At 45.6% G+C, this 12464-nt stretch overlaps 2 protein-coding genes across 4 annotated transcripts in view; one reads left to right on the forward strand and one right to left on the reverse strand.

The window, feature by feature from the left end:
- RALGAPA2 (Ral GTPase activating protein catalytic subunit alpha 2) overlaps window positions 1-12464 on the forward strand; it is a 94487-nt gene that overhangs the window by 69245 nt on the left and 12778 nt on the right. The window lies entirely within an intron of this gene.
- The window catches only part of CFAP61 (cilia and flagella associated protein 61), a 117491-nt gene continuing 106596 nt past the window's right edge, over window positions 1570-12464 (reverse strand). The window contains exon 30 of the mRNA XM_077782011.1: window positions 1570-1860. The gene's annotated coding sequence lies outside the window, so the exon portion shown is untranslated. The remainder of the gene's footprint in view (window positions 1861-12464) is intronic.

Consider the following 12464-nt stretch of genomic DNA (forward strand, 5'->3'; position numbering starts at 1 on the left):
TTAGTAGCAATGTACAGTATTTCCTGTTAAACGAAGTCTGAGGTAATTTTCTGTGTTTTAGTACTTCTCTGAATTGGCCTGAGCCAGTTTGTTGCAGAACTGTATCTGTAACTTGTGCTGAACAGCTGGATTTGTGCACCTCTTTAGGGTCATCCACCTGGCTGATTTTCACCTGTGAGACAGTGTGGATTATCTGACACCTTGCTGGCCTATGGTTTGTGGCTTCCTGAAGTAAAACAGGCCTTCCCCTGTGCACCTTCCAGCTGGGAATTCCTGAAGGGTTGTTCAGGGAGCAAGTATTTCTCTGAAATCTTAGTGTCACCTGTGTAATAAACTTGGGGTTAGCTCAGCATCTCAGTACTCATCTCATCACCAAAAATGTGCCATGACAGTGAATCTATTACAGCTTAGGGAGAGAGCTCATGCTCCCATGCCCTTTGCTTTTCTGTGTTTCTGAAAGCTCTTTCCTGAACTTGTGCCATCCCTATGACCTTAACTGGCTTCTTGGTATTGAAAGGGGGCTTGTGAGGACTGTGCTTGCCAGACTGGCACCCTTCAGGCAGTGTGGCAGTGCAGGCAGGATCACAGAGGCCCAGAGCACTTTGGAGAACAAGCTCTGAGGCTGATGCTCAGACAGTCCCCAGATCTTAAGTAAACAGGGCTTTGCACTTTGAATTTCTGTGTCCAGCCCACCACCTTCCTCTCCATACTGCTAACCTGTCTCAAAGCTGGGAAATGTGAGGCTGTGAAAACACCTTTTCCCACAGGCAGCTCCGGTGGTAAGAAATGGAAGAATTTTCTGTCCTTAACTCTTAAATACAAGTCTGTATTATCTGAAGGTTTCAAGTTGTAGGAATAACAGTTACACCCACATATGCCAGGCTGAATCATTGAGGGAGAGCACAACCCTCATCGTTAACTCCCCGAGCCTGGCAGGAGAGAGGGATTGTTCCAGTCCAGGAGAACTGTTTGAATTCAGAAATCTTTCCTTTCTAGGCTTTTGTAGAATCTGTTGTGTTTTGTCCTCCCATGTTTTATGACTTGTTGCCATGATAATTCAGCTCATCTTACAGGTTTCTCTAATTGTGATTGATGTGTAATCATTCATTTTATTGAACCTCATTAAGGTCTGTGAACCTCTGTCCCAACTTGCAGTAATTAGAGCCCAGATAGTCATTCCATCTGTTCCCAAGCACTGGTTAATTAATGAACTTTTAACGTGTTCTTTGCCTTGTAAAAGCTCTCAGTATTCTCAAGTTGCTGAATAGGATTTGCATGCCAGCATATCCGTTTGTTTCAAATGCCACAGCAATGTGCAGTTTGGAATCCCAAAAGTCAACACACAAAGTTCCAGGATCTCGGAAAGCAAAGTGGAGAGATTTTAATTTCTGTTCCCACTTTGTGCATCAATTACAGTATCTGAAACTGGAGTTTGCAAACAAATTCCTCACAGGGTCTCCAGTGTCCTTTACTGCCCAAACCAACGGGTTTGAATCTTCCGTTGTATTGCTAAAGAAAATACACAGACATCAGTAAACCAAATGTTTCATTTTTCATGTTAGTACTTACTGGAAGAATATTAGAAACATGATACCTACAGACACACATTTTCCTACCCTCGTATTTCATCCTTTTGTTACATTTTGTGCATCAGGCGCGAGACAGCTTTGCTAGTTTTACGTAGCATTCACTACAAGGAAATTTTTAGGATGGAGCAGAATCCACCACTGCTGCTGGAGCTGACAGAGAGACTGCTGTGGTCCAGGACTGGGAGAAATCAGCAGGACCCAAGCTTCTGAGAGTTTCTCTGCTTCATCTCTATTCATTCTGACTGCAGTAACATGCTGCTGAGTCAGTGATCTGTGTGCAGAGAATAAATCATTGCATTTTTAAAAAATTCATTCAGTTTCTGTTTGCTGAGCAGACAGGAGAGGCAATATTTCCAGTGACAGGAGTTTTGAGAAAATGTTGGGGGTTTTATGCATTTTTGCATTCATGATCTGCTGCTGATTTTTACATGCAGGATGGTGGTGTAGGGCTGTAGCTGTGCTCTGTTTCCTTTGGATTGATCTGGGTTTACCTTCAATATTCAGGACAAGAATTAGGTAATTGTCCTGGTTCAGGGCAAATCTGGGAAAGAACCCCCAAAGGGTTCCTCTAGGAAGCAGATTAAATCGGCCCCTCCCCACAACCGGTTCAGGAAAGATACTTCCTTGGAGAAAAGTGAAAAAAAACTGTTTATTAAACAAGCAAACTTAAACAATATTAAATAATAGAACTTCTTGCCACTCCAAGAGAGAGAGACAAACTCAGAAATATCCCCCGGGCTGCAGCTCGGCTGGCTCAGTCTCTGATCAGTCCCTCTGGCGCTGGAAATGCTGCGGCCCAGGCCCGGAGCTGCTGCTGCTCTCCTGGTGTTCATCCAGAGCATGTCCAGAGAAAGGGAAAAAAACGCAGTCCAGGGAACTTCTTTGCCTCAGCTAGCTAAAACTAACTAGAAAAACAAAGGAGAACTCTGTCTTGCTGTCTGTCCGTCTGCAGACAGCACAGTCCAGGAGCAGGAACGTGGAGGAGGGAGTGCAGTTCTTGAAAACAAACTCCGCGCTTCTTCCCCCACCCCCCCTTCCCCCCCTTCACTCTTGGAACAAGCCTTAAAGGTGCAAAACTTAATATTCAACATAAACAGAGCAGATGATTGGGGATAAAAAGCGTCACACAGTCAGCCTAGGACAGTCATACTACTCAACTCCCTCAAAATCCCTTTCAGCATCCAAAGGCCAACCATCTGTCTGGTTCAGCCATTCTTTGCTCTCCCAGTTTGCGTTTAAACCAGTGCTTTAAGCAAGGCTCAAAGGTATCCTGAAGAATCAAAATATGAAGGGAAATAAAGGTCTTGGGTGTGGGGCCATGTTTAGCAATGCAAACCCTGTAAATTTCAGATAATTTTTGTGAAACAAGTGCAGAGAGCCCCTGGTTCTGTGGTATTTCAGCGTGCTGGTCTGTGGCACAGTGGGTGTACAAGTCACAGGCAGGCTTCTCTGTGGAGAGATTTCCAGAACACCTACTTTTAATTCCTTTTCCAGTATTTCTGTGTGCCAGCTCGTCGTCTCACCATTGATCCCACATTTCAAACAGTCCGCCTGGTGAATCTATGTGTGCTCCCCTGCTCCTTTTTAGGACCTGGAGCATTTTAAGTTACTGGCAGATCTGCAAGCAAACTGATTTCTTTCGCAAGCATTTTGGGAAATGCTGGTGTTTTGTCTGGGAATGTGCTGGCCTGTGTGCAGTGTCAGGTGTGTGAGGCTCAGTCATGGTGCCGCCTCTTCTTCATTGCTGATGTTCTGCAACTCCACAGCTGGGATCTTGTTGAGGTTCTTCCAACATGTTGTTCCTCTGGCTGAGATTTAATTATGAACAAATCCATTCAGCATGTGCATTTACTAAGGCATGTTTGTAAATCATACCACTCCATTACAGCTGATATTTAGGGGGTGCAGTTCTGTTTACATGAAGAAAACTGGGATGTTCTTCCTGGGCAGTCCTTTTCCTGTTCTCCACAAGCATCTGCACTCTGTTTAACACATTTTCAGATGAAAAAATATGCAGACAATCTTGGTGAGGTTTGAGCAGCAAACAGGGCATTCCAGTGAAGGAATGAGAGGAGGGATCTCTTGCCCCTCTCTGGTGGGATCGTGCTGTTGCCTGTGCTCTGGTTTTCTGGATGTGCAGAGATGTCCCCAGTGTTTACTTACTGGGGCTGATGGATGCGAGTCCTACTGCAAGGACACCTACAGGCACAAATCTCTGCTTTAGTGTGACAGAATGAGTTTAGATGCTGCATACGTATTTTAGCAATATTTTCTTTTAAATCTGTAAGCAGGGGTCACATTCCACCTTTAGTTAGTTAAATGGAAGTGCTAATTAAGGCTTTTCTCTGTCAGGTAACTGATTTTATACAATAGGCATTTACATTAAGATTTTAATATTGCCTGTATTTTGTTTAATACTAACTAATTTTTATTTTTTAGATTAAAATATTTTAGCACCCTTTCTGTAGGTTGCCTGTAAAATGTTTGATGTTATTTGGGTTTATTAAGAGAGATAAGAGGGATGTTGTTCTATCAGCTGTTAAATATTATTGCATGTTAATCCATATTTTGAAAGTTCAAAGTCTGTGCGAGTTCGTGTTTCTCTGTTCTTGTTGCTGTTGGTGCAGAAGTGCTCATATGGAGCATTCCCATTTGTGTGAAAAATAGAATTCAGCTCAGGCTCTGCATAGATTGTCAGAAAGATTAAAGTGTGCATCGTGCAATTTTTCCTCTTTCAGAAAAGGGCCTTTGATGTGCTAATGTTCACTTTCTTTTCATGGTGAAGTGCTGGGCATTGTTTCGGGCTGCAGAGCAGTGTCTGCTTCATAGAGGCAGATTCTAACACCCTAGAGCCAAACCTTGCACAAGGTAGCAGCATCTGCAGTGATATTGCTGGCATTGTCCAGGGGATCAGATAGCAGTGTGCCTGCACAGATAAACACCAGGGCAGACAGTGAGGACAGGTGTTGCCAAAAAAGCCAAATATTTAATATCCAATATCCCACTTCTGTGTGCCAGTGTTCCTGCTGTTACACCGAGTCACATGCCACAAGTCCAAACTGGAAAGCTTGGCAGTGCAAGAGGCGCTCACTGTAGCACCTGCCAGACACCCAAAGACAAGGTTGTCATGTATTTCCAAAGTTATTTGGCAAGTGAAATTATTTGGATGGGCTCGTCTTGGGTTGCAGTGGGCATTTTCCAGCGAGTGGATAAAATCTGCAGGCTGCTCACAGGACCAGCTTAAGCTGGTCAGCAGGAGCCTGATGTGGATGGTGACAGTCATAGTGACAAAGATGTGTGGAGAATGAGCAGCTAGGAACAGCCTTTCTTATGCCAAAAGACACCAATTCTCCTTTTGTAATAGACTGAGAAGTTATTTCCTGAGTTCCTCAGAACTCAGTTTTGAGTATGGGAAGAAACAGTGTGTAACTGGGCAGGAGTGAGTGGAGCACTGGTTGTGTCCAGGAAAAGCTGGTTGTGTCCCCGGATTAGTTGGTATTTGAATGATAAAAGCATTTCTTTTCAAACTGGGTGAAATTTGAGACAGTAAGTTAAAACCTGGGAAAAAACTTGAATACAGGAAAACCTGACAGCAGCAGTCCTGCTGTGTAGCTTCTTCCCCAGGTCACCATCCCTGCATATTCCCCCTTCTCTTCAACCAATTTTGATGCTTCATTAAAAATTCATCCTGTGCTCTGTGCCTTTGGGATACTCACGATCTCCTTTTATATCCAACGTGACTCAGCAGTTAAGGATTGCAAAGAACTTCAGAAGTTTAGCTTAAAGGGCAGTGTCTGGAAGCAGCAGTGAGAATACTGAGGAAGTGATGGGCTTCATTGGAAGCTTCCCAGGTTTGTGCTCAGGCTGGGTCTGTGGGGAGGCTGCTGGGTGCACATGCTCCATGAGGGTCCTTTCTGTGATGTGTGGAGCTGCAGACGGTGCTTAGAGGCACGTGCCGGGGAAGGGTCGGCCTGTGTGGTGATTTGTGGTCCCCTCACAAAGGAGCGTCTCTGTGCTGGCTGCAGAATGAGACGTGTCAGAAGGGCCTGGCAGGAAGCAGATGGAAGGGGCTGTGTGGAGCAGAGTGGCTGTCACCAGGAGCTCCGGGGCAGGTTTTTGGTAGCCTTGCAAAAATTACTGGAGCAGCTCACTTGTCACCAGTTGCCATCCACTTCTCCTGCCTGTGCTGGCTTGCAGGGACCAGTGACCTTCCTGCAGGATTTCCCCCCCCACCATCACAGCTGTCTGTGCAGCAGCACTGGCTCGCTCATTTGCTATCTCAATCAGATTAATTGTCCATTTTAACAAAGTGCTGCCGTGCTGCGAGTCAGCCGTAATCTCATTGGGGTGGAAGTGGGTGTTCCATAACCCAGACACCTTGGGGATGCAGGAGTGCATAGTCCCAGTGCTTGCACAGCACAGTTGGTCACTGATGCTCTTCCCTAGTGTATCTGTGTGACTCCCCAACCTTGTGAGCACCTGGAGGTCTCACGTGGGCACAGGTCATTGCACCTCCCCGTCGGTGACATGCAGCTTCCTGGGCCCAGCCCCAGCCTGCTCTGCTCCTGCACTGCTCTTCAGTGGCTTTTAACCTGAATACACAGAATGGCCCCAACTGAAAAGGGCTCCATCAGCATCTCAGCTTTTCTTTGAGACTACCTTGTGTTTTGTCACTTCTTGTTTCTGCCATATTTATTCCAATATGCAGGAGTTTCTCTTTTCCACTGTTGGGTTCAGTGCTTCCATTCCCCTTCCCCTGTGTGTTAATATCTGTATACAATATGTACCTGTATACCATAGTCTAGTTTTTGGTCTCATTCTCAGAGACCATGAGGTCTCATTCGCACACCTTTTCAGAGCTTGTTTGAACCTGGCCAGTCCTGAGTGCTAAAGCATGCTGTCAGCTCAGGTGTGAAGCCAACCAAGCAGCCCTCCCCACTGCCTCTCTCCATTTCCACCATCGTTCCTTTTGTGCTTGGATTAAGAACTTGGTTGTTCACTCAGGAACTTATCCTATAATTAATTGTAGTGAAAAGACTTCATGGCCACCCTGAGTTACTTAAAACTTATGAGGAAATTTTTTCAGAAACTGTAGAACATTTAGAGGAAGTTAACAGTAGTGAAAGCAATGCATTGACTTGCCTTTTTGTGAAGAAGTCACTTATATTCTCAGTTTTGCCCTCTCTGCGCTCACACATCCCACCTCGTAAGTTTTAAAAAAGCAGATTTTACAAATATGCACCAGAATTTACTCTTCTGCAGAAATGGGGAGCCATCACAGCATACACACTGGTTGAGCTGCACTGTGGGAGTGGAATCCAGTTTCCCTACTGGGAGGTCATTTTCAGGGGAAAAAATGTTATTTTTTAAATCATCTGCTTTTGGAGATGCCATTTGGCTGAGGCAGCCGGCAGTGAGTGCATGCTGCTCTACCTGTTGTGGGTTGTCTGTTGAAAGGATATGTTCATTTAATGGATTTTAAGCAACGTTATTCAAAGATCAGCAGAAGGCATTCTGCGTTATATGAATAAAAGATTTTCCCGTGCTCCTTGTTAACCCTACTATGACAGTCAGTGTCACTGAAGTGCAGCCACCTGGCAGGGTACTCTGGCCTCAGCTGCTGCAGGACCCACGTGGAAGCAGTGCCAGGTGTTGCTGCACGGTGCCAGCCACTGGTCAGCATGGCTGGGGTGGCCAGAGGAACCCACTGGGGGGCACAGGGACAGCATGGAAAGGGACACTGAGAAATGGAGCCCTCGCTGAGCCCTTGCAGCCTCTGGTGCTCAGTCAGACCTGGGAACTGTTTGTCTATGCCACCCACAGCCCCGTGCCTGGGGCAGCCTACGCTCAGTCCCTGCTTTGGAATATCCACAAATGTATCAGATGATAATTTTAAACCTCTGTCCTCTTTGTATTGGTTTTCATTTAAAGCTGGGAAATCCCTGCTGGTTTCTTGCTTGGCTTTCTCTAATTTGTTCTTCCTTCCTACCCTCTAATCGAGCAATTTCCCAGCTTGTCTCACCACAGCAACAAGTCTGTTTTGTGTTAAGCATCTTGCAAATGGTGTCACTCATAATGGATGTGATAATAAGCCCCAGTTACTTGTTCCTGATTGTAATAAATGTAATATATAGACATATAATAGACCTGAAACTGAGCCATTTAATGTTAGACACAGAAATAATGAAAAGATCTGTAATAAACTAGAAGGGGCAAAATTACTTTGTGTAATTGTATTTTGTTCTGCTTGTAGCTGCCAGATCATCATACTCTTATCAAACTGACAGGGTTTGGTAACATTTAGTAGGTGATAAAATATATTTATAAATTGAAAAGACTTCTTCCTTAATGACTGAGTTTGACAGTCGATCAGTTATATCTAAGGCACAGAGGTGCCCCTTTCTGAGATGTCATTCCACTGGCTGTGATTCAGTTAAAACTAAATTAATTGAGCTTATTTTAGGAACTGATTCACTTGGCATGTGCATTTATATTCCATATAATTACAGGAATCCCTCTATCTGTGTGCTGCTCAGCAGCAGCTCAGTGATCCTGGTCTCCTGAGCACACAAAGCCACCTTATTGTCACTGCAGTTGTTCCATGGGGTGAGAATCACACTCCATGAATGGCAGTGCAAATAATTTTGTTCTAGACTGTATGTAAACAATTTTGTGGCATATTCTCATTTAAAAAGAGTCTGGCATTATCTCCCCTTCCCCTGTCTCTGGCAATTTAGGTTCAAAGCTGGGAATTGCAGAGGCTGGCACCATCAGATTTTGAATAGTTTGGAGTATGGCATTATCCCTGGGATATTCTCAACTGTAGCTTCACCTGGGTACTGCTGTGATGGAGCTTGACCTGTTCCTTGTCTCCAGGTGGACTGTGGAGCAGATCTCATGTGGCATGTGAACTCTTTTGGTGGTATTTCTGGCTTTAGAATATCCCTGTGTTTGGGGAGAGGAGTGGCAACAAGTGTAAGGAATGTTAAATATACATGGCTGTTAAACTGGAGACACTGCAAGCTGTAAGTCTGTGTATTTGTGCAATGACCAAAGCATAACAGCACCAATTCAAAAACCTTTATAACCCTCTGTGTTTTGCTTTTTTGGGTTTTTTTTTTTTTTTAATTATAAAATTTTAAGATATACGTGAATACCAGCAGCATTTTTCATCAACGGATATAATTCATAAAATAAATTCACAAACCTTGTGGGCAAGTCCACACCTTTCCTACATGTCTGGGTACAGGATAGGAAGGTGTAGCTGGCCCAGCATCCCCCTGCCAGCAGCTCCTCTTCACTTATGGTGGGAGAATCTCATTGCCCAGCTGTCCTGGCTGCATCACCTTGAGATCTGGAGTTTGGTTGGATCTCTGTGAGCTCCACCTGGAATTTCACAGTGGAGCTAGTGCAGATCCTGCACTAGCTGTGCCAAGTGGCTTGTTATGGTCCCAGCATGAGTTCTTGCTCTCCCCAGGAGAGAGGAGCCCTTGCCCTCAGGAGAGAAGAGCTCAGCATCACTGCTCTGGGGCACTGGAAAGGTGGCTTTCAATTAGACCTGTGCAACTCCTGTCCCTTTATCTCTCAGGATTGAGTAGGGAACTGTATGGCTACTTCCAAAGAAAGTTTATTTGTGAAGAATCATGCCCTACTAATTTTCACATGGTGAAAACCTTGTGCCCAGGTGTCACGATACAGAACTCTTTCATAAGCAGCCTCTCAGTGGTTAGATCTTAGTGTGCCCTGCAGAATGAGTTACCAAGGCTGCTGCAGCTCTGAAGTGGTAACAGGCCATTATGCCATCATTGTAATTGAAATATTTTCATCCAAGCTGTGTTAGTACAGTGGTAAGCACAGAATGCAGTGGCCAACTGGACCTTGGGTGGGCAGAGGGGTGGTTGCATCAAACAAAATGTAGAGTGCCATGTTTTAGGCACAGTTGTGTGTGGTTTGTCACCTCTGTAGTACATGAAGAATATGCTTAATAAGAACAAAGTTAATAAAGGGAATGAGGCGCAGGCCCAGCTTGTTTTTCAACAGAGCAGGTACAAGCACGACTAGCTGGGAGGAGAGCATTGCAGAGACTCTGGTAGAATTACAGAGCTTTGAATAGGGATGAGCTCTAGTGCTATCAGAGTACGGAGTGGTATGCGAGCAGGGGTGTGGCCCAGTGTGCCTTTTCTCCTGCTGCAGAGCAGTTGATCTGTAACACTACGTGTGTCTGCTCCTGAGGGCTTCCTGCCTGTGGGAGTGCTTGGAAATTAAAATGAAAGCTTCTTTCCTGCTTTATTCATAATAAATGCGAGGTTCTCCCCTGAAGCACTTGCCATGACTAATGTGCCACATACTCTTGCTATCCCAGAGCAGTAGGCGAATGCTTCTGCCAGACAGGTGCTCGCAGCACACCTTGGGCCCAACAACGTCAGGAGCCAGGTGCCGGTGTGGAACTCCCCACAGACAAGCGTGAGCTGGAGCCTTTAGCCTCAGGGCACCTTTAGTATGGCTTTGCTGTTACACTGCTTGACTTCCACAGAGGTACTTTGAAACCGTGTGAAACGTTTCTGTTGTTTTGCTGTACTTTCCCCTTTAAAGCAATTACTGGCGACCATCTGCATGGGAGCTGCCATTTTGCACCATGCGCACCGGGAAATGCCGTGGCAGCGTGCCCTGTGACTCGGAGCACCTGTGGGTTCTTGGGGACCTGAGACCTCCATCAGTCAGCATCGAGGTTTTTTTGTATCTTTGTGAGGGACCCAGGTCCTGCTGTGGGGAAGGGAGGTGGCAGAGCTACAGGATCCGTGACGAGCCGCTGGGAAAACAAACCTCCACAACTGAGGAATCCATTTGCAGACTTCTCTGTACTTGTCGGTCTCAGGGAGAATCATGTCTCTTCCACACCAGGGTGTTCTGGGCTCCAGCCATCTCCCCCAGCACAGAGGGCTGCCTGTCAGTGTGATTGGTGGCACAGCAGCAGAAAAATATGCCGCAGAGAGGATGTGCTCTTGGTTTTGGCAGCAGAGAATCATCTGCCTGTTTTGGATAAGGAGAAGGAACAGCAGCCCTGGCACAGGCCGGCCCTGCTCCGCCAAGGGAGCCCTGGCTTCCCTGGCTGCAGTGTGGACAGATGGCTGTGATGAGGGCTGGCTGTGGAGAGAGGGGGCCCACAGACCCCAACAGTCACACAGCTTCTGCTCACGTGTGTCTCATGTGTTACATGGACCGATTTAAGGCAGGCATCACTGGAAAGTTTCCATCTCAGATGCTTTGGTTTATAAAAAGCACATAAGTCTGTGGTGGTGACAGGTACAGTTTAATTGCACCTGTTTAGTGAATGATATGTTACTAAAATTCCCCCAAAAGTTCTCGGTGAAATTCGTGCGGTCGTGGTCACTAGACCGTAAATGATGGCAAGCCCAATAAAGCAGATTGAGTTTCACACCAAAAGTGCCTAACACCAGATTTTAAAAGCACAGTAACTCCATCCTCTTCAGAGCTGGGGAGGACAATTAGGTGCAGAAAGGTCATCAGCCAATACATCTCTGTTAACCTCAGTTTTATTGTTCTGGCTTTAGTTTGCTTTGGTAAGTCCCAAACATTTATGCTCTTGTTTTTTTCCAAACTGCAGTTGCAGTGTTCAGGAGCAAACCCTTTTTGTGAACCATCTTTGGGCCCTATGATACAATCAGGAGGAAACTGAAATAGATGTTCTTGCACCGAACAGTAAATTCAAGGATTTTCTGCAGGTCTCTCTAATTGGATAAAGAAGGAATTGGCATTGTGGACATATAGCCTTGATGTCCGATGGGCTGGAAAGAGCTGTCTCTCTATATATTTTGAGCTTCTCCGCTGGCTTGATGCCCCGAAAGCCCTTCTCTGGGTGGGCTGCACATCACAGATGGGAGTTGCAGGAGGTCCATGCCAGCAGGCCACATTAGGGTCCCTCTGGAGCCGCAGGAACAGGTGTTGGAGCAAGTGCTCTCCATAGACCCTGGTGGTGTCTTGGGTGCCAGTCATGGCACTGGTGCCCTGTGGTGTTGGCACAACCTGTGGGCCATGGAGAGCAGCCAGGCATTTCTCCCCAGCCTGGCCACAAACCCACAAACACTCCTGTCTTTTACTTGCCTGCTGTGTCAGCAGAGCGCACTGTTCTTTCCATGTATCGGTGACAGTATATAAATACTGCCAAAATGTTTTAATTTTCAAACAGTAGTGTGCACCAGGACAGGCTGGCCATTACCATCAGCAGGAGTGGGGCCCTGAGAGCTTTGCTTGAGGTCAGCATGGAGCAAAAGTTCTGTATTTTCATGATCTGCTTGAGTCATCATCTTTATATTCCCTTGTTTCTCAACAGGGCAGTTTGATGGTTTGGTGTTGTGTTTGTGTGCAGGGAGGGAAACAGTGGGAAGATCCTGACCCTGGGATGGTCACCTGCAGAATGCAGATTATGGGGAGTTTGAAGGGTTTTCAAGGCCAATATGTTTTAAACTGTGTGTCTGAAACTGGCTGTGTTGTAGAGGTTAAACCTAGAAGTGATGCTGGTGGGTGAGAGCCAACTGCTGGCTGGTATCTGCCTTTCCAGTGAATTTTCAAAAGCTTCTGCCTTTTGTCTTCTCTTGCATCCTCCATCTGGAAGGACGTCTTGTGTGTTTCACTTTGCAAGTCATCCTGCTGCTACAATAAGATGTTGTGTTTTTTTGAAAATAGCTGATGTTTACATTTTAATATGTTGGGGTTTTTTTTCAAACAGTCTTCAATGTGTGGTTGAAATGTTAAAATAATTGGTATGCTGATAAAACACTACTAGAAGCTAGTAATATTCAAATAATGAGATTTGATTGCTGTATTCAAATAAGACCCAAATTCCTGCTCTCCCAC

Source organism: Lonchura striata, chromosome 3 (assembly GCF_046129695.1).
Source record: "Lonchura striata isolate bLonStr1 chromosome 3, bLonStr1.mat, whole genome shotgun sequence".
NCBI classification, from domain to species: domain Eukaryota; kingdom Metazoa; phylum Chordata; class Aves; order Passeriformes; family Estrildidae; genus Lonchura; species Lonchura striata.